We start from the raw sequence: 4531 nt of genomic DNA on the forward strand, positions 1-4531 counted from the left end.
GCCTTTCCAATAAAAATAAATAAATCTTTTTTTAAAAAGAAGGTGATACACAGACTGGCTTAATTTATTGTGAAGGTATATCAAAACATTACAGTGCTACCTAAAATATATGCGATTTTTTTTTTTTAGAGAATCGACACATGATATGGGGTCTGCTTCATTTTAAACTGCAATTTGAAGAAAATGGATTAAGGTTTTGAGTAATAAATTCATGAAAGTTGTCATTTCTTTACAATGTTAAAGTGACACTTGACTATATTGCATATTTGTAGGTAAAGACTTTATTGCTTCAGATTTTCTTATTTTAGCAAGTGGCGCGTCGGCGATCCCCAGGCCTTCATCGACATCAGTGAGGAAGACCACGCTGCTGAGCTCTGTGCTTCTCTGAAATCTAAAGGAGCTGAGATCTCAGAGGAGAACTCAGAAGCTGGCCTTCATGTGGACTTAGCTCAGATTATTGAAGCCTGTGATGTGTGCCTGAAGGAAGATGATAGAGGTGTTGAAAGTGTGATGAACAGTGTACTGCCCCTCCTCTTGATCTTGGAACCAGACAAGCAGGAAGCTTTGGTTGAAAGCCTCTGTGAAAAGCTGGTCAAATTTCAGGAAGATGAATGCCCATCTCTGAGGCTGTAATTGCTGAGCAACCTTTTCCATGGAATGGATAAGGACACTCCGGTAAGGCACACAGTGTATTGCAGCCTCATCAAAGTGGCAGCATCTTGTGGGGCCATCCAGTACATTCCAACTGAGCTGAATCAAGTTAGAAAATGGATATCTGATTAGAATCTCATCACTGAGAAGAAACACACAATGTTAAGATTACTTTATGAGGCACTTATGGATTGTAAGAAAAGCGATGCTTGCTTCCAAAGTCATGGTGGAATTACTTGGAAGTTAGACAGAGGACATGCTTCCCAGGCTCGAGTGGATGCCCACAGGTGCATTGTGCGTGCATTCAAAGATCCAAACGCATTTCTTTTTGTCTATCTTCTTACTTTAAAACAGTCAAGCTTTTGGAAGGTGAGCTTATTCATGATCTCTTGACCATTTCTGTGAATGCTAAATTGGCATCATGTGTCAAGTTTTATCAGAATAACAAAAACTTCATTGGTTCTCTTGGTCTTTTACATGAACAAGATATGGCAAAAATGAGACTACTTACTTTTACGGGAGTGGCAGTGGAAAATAAAGAAATTTCTTTTGATAAAATGCATCAAGAACTTCAGATTGGAGCCGATAATGTTGAAGCATTTGTTATCGATGCGGTAAGAACAAAAATGGTCTATTGCAAAATTGATCAGACGCAGAGAAAAGTAGTTGTCAGTCATAGCACACATCAGACATTTGGAAAACAGCAGTGGCAGCAACTATACGACACACTTAGTGTCTGGAAACAAAACTTGAACAAAGTGAAAAACAGTCTTCTGAGTCTTTCTGACACCTGAGTTTTTCCCGCATATACTTTTGTTCTTTTGCAGGAGAAAAACCTAAGCATAGTAAAATACTATGAACCAAAAATAAAAGTTCTTCTTATTACACATTCAATAAACTATTCTTGGTTCTGCCATATTAAGAAGCGTTTTGCACCACACTGCTGCTTAGAAATAGTGTTAATGATAATTTTGTTAAAGTATAAAGAAGACTGAATAACAGAGTCACTAAAAACACAGATCATGGAAAAAGTCTGAATTTCAATGACTAGTTAGTTAAAACAGATATTCAACTTGCCAGTAAAACATCTTACCAGTAAACGAAAGCTAATGAGTCCTGTAGTTGTAAAATGTAAATAAAGCAATGTTTCTGTACTGCTTAGCACAACACGTGGCTCCTAAACACAGCCGTGTATTGATTTCACATGCCTATTCCTACCTCAGTGATTTTTACAGACTGAAATAAATGCAAATCAAGAAAGGGCAGCGTTTCAGCTGTGAATGCATTCAGGAGGGCATTTCCTACACAACAAATGTTTTAAACAAGGTTTTTTTTTTCGATGTGTGGAACCAGTTCTCATGCTGTCACTTATGCCCACAACCATATGTCCTGCTTCCATCCTTGCCAGAAAATAAAGTTTGTCCTTACATGACACAATCAGAGACTTTGACTCAAATTGCTGATGACACATTTACTCTTAGGACACTGTATTTTGCCATGGGTCAACATAGATCTGTGGCAATGCTGACTCTTTTAGGGTGTGGGGGAGAGGATTTTCAGATGCCTGGATTTCCTGTTCTTCAATGTTACATTTTGTTTCACAGCTGTGTATTTTTTATGCTGTTGTTCTGACTCCAAGCCCTTCCAGTTTTGTATTCCTAATGAATTCTTATATATTCCTGAAACCTAGATTAAAGATTTCCAAGAATAATGATGGCTGCCAAACCAGATCAAGGATGCCAGGCTCTCAATGCCAGAATGATCTTTATATGACACACTCCTTTTCAGAACCAAACTATAGTGTTTTTCAATATTTTTGTTTATTTGAAAGCTATGATTACACAGAGAAAGTAAGAGACAGAGATATTCAATCTGTTGATTCATGCACTACATGACCACAATGGTCAGATTTGGGTCAGATCGAAGCCTGGAGCCTGGAACTCCATCTGAGTCTCACACATGGGTACAAGGGCAGAATATTTGGACCATGCTAAACTGCCTTCCCAGGTACGCTAGGAGGGAATCAGATTAAAAGCGGTATAACTGGGACTCAAACAACTGCACTCTGTGACGCTGGCATTGCAGGTGGTGGCTTTACCTGTTACACCCTCACACTGGCCCCAAAATAAAGTTTTTCAAAGTTATATATCCTGGGTGCAAAGCTTGCCATTTATGTTTTAAAAAAAACTGGAGAAACTCCTTTTAGTCTGTTATGTATCCCTAAGTGAGAAGCACAGATCTGTGAAATGTCTGTAAATATTAACTATTGATATTTAAGCCCTTCTTTCCCACCAGATTTTTTAGTTCCTAAGTAGGATCTAGTTTTTCTTTTTTGTTTTCAAGTGCAGTATAATGTTGTATAAAAGGAATCACTAAATTTTAATGAATGAATAAACAGAAGTTAGTTTCAACCCACAATAGAAGAACAGCTTGAAAATACATTATTATTACATAGTGAAGAAGAAAAGCTGTAGTCTTGTAGTCTTTCCAACGTTAACACATTGAGTTCAAAATCTATAAATGGAGAATATTGTTGTCCCAACATGACAAAACGAATCTGAAATTTGCAAATTACTATAGAAAGAGATGAATTCCACACAGTGGAATTACTATACAAAGCTTGTTTTGGCAAAAGTCATATGAAAGATTATTAGTTGCTCAGCCCTTTGTTCCAGACTACTGTTGACAGATATTCCAGATCATCGCATAGGAGAGGGCAAGCACTCAGACCATACAGGCTGAGAATGAAAATGGATAGCGTGACCCAAGAAATCATCACAAAATTAGGTTGTCTGAATGGCTTTTACTTTCTGAAGCATTCTTATATATATTTCTTTGTATTTGAGAAACAAATTTACAGAGAACATGAGAGAGAGAGAGAGAGAGAGAGAGAGAGAGAGAGAGTGCTTCCATCCATGGTCCACTTCCCAAATGGCTATTAAGGGCTGGAGCTGAACTGATTTGAAGATGGGAGTGAGGACCTCCTCAGGGTCTCCCATGTGGGAGCAGGGTCTCAAGGACTTGACCATCCTCTGCTGCTTTCCAGGCCACAAGCAGGGAGTTGGATTGGAAGTGGAGCAATTGGAACTGGAATTGGTGCTTGTGTGACTTAGCCTGATTAATCACCACACCAGCCTCCTGCTGAAACTTTTTTTTAAGTCACAGTCTGATGAAGTTGTTGAATTAGCCTTTGTCTCTTACTTCCCTCAGCACCTGTCATAAGGAAAAGATTGTCCCTATGTTACTGAATCAGGTTTCTGGACAACATTTTAAGAATAAATATCCTCTCTATTGAAATGTGACTATACAATGCATTATACACCTTTACTTCTAAATTAAAGATGGACTCCTAATGAAAATGTTAAATACACCTTGACAGTAGGACGCTGGACTCTGTGTCACTGTTGGTCCCTATAATATCAGGATACACTTAAATAGCAGAATGATGGACTTATGACAGTTTGTGAAGGACTATACTATTGTAATAGTAGAGGAGAAATCAGTGTGAGGATAGAGAAGCTTCATCTGCTGAGCCTGCAGGCAGCATGCGGGGGTGATGCAGAGTGGGAAGCATGAACTAAAGTGCAGTCAGTATCATCCCAGATTCTTAGAGACAGAGAGGAACAACTGCTGAGGAAGAGACTGACAATTTCCTGTACTTGCTGATGGGTGGCCACACAATAAAGTGATCAGCTCCTCATGAATCAGCTTGCAATTCCTGAGCACAAGAAAAATCAGTCATGATCAAAGAATCAGGAGGATAATGCTTTCACAGTGTCTGGACTGGGACAGACATTTGGCGCAACATAAACTGCTAAGTGGGACACTGACATTCCACTTCAGAACTACTGAGTCTGAGTACTGATTCTACTTCTGATTC

The 4531-nt window shown here is 38.8% G+C and overlaps 1 pseudogene; it reads left to right on the forward strand.

Annotated features, from left to right (window-relative positions):
• The first annotated feature begins 335 nt into the window (after positions 1 to 335).
• LOC101523612 (eukaryotic translation initiation factor 3 subunit M-like) lies at positions 336 to 1497 on the forward strand (annotated as a pseudogene).
• The last annotated feature ends 3034 nt before the right edge of the window (positions 1498 to 4531 follow it).

Source organism: Ochotona princeps, chromosome 7 (genome assembly GCF_030435755.1).
Source record: "Ochotona princeps isolate mOchPri1 chromosome 7, mOchPri1.hap1, whole genome shotgun sequence".
Classification (NCBI taxonomy): domain Eukaryota; kingdom Metazoa; phylum Chordata; class Mammalia; order Lagomorpha; family Ochotonidae; genus Ochotona; species Ochotona princeps.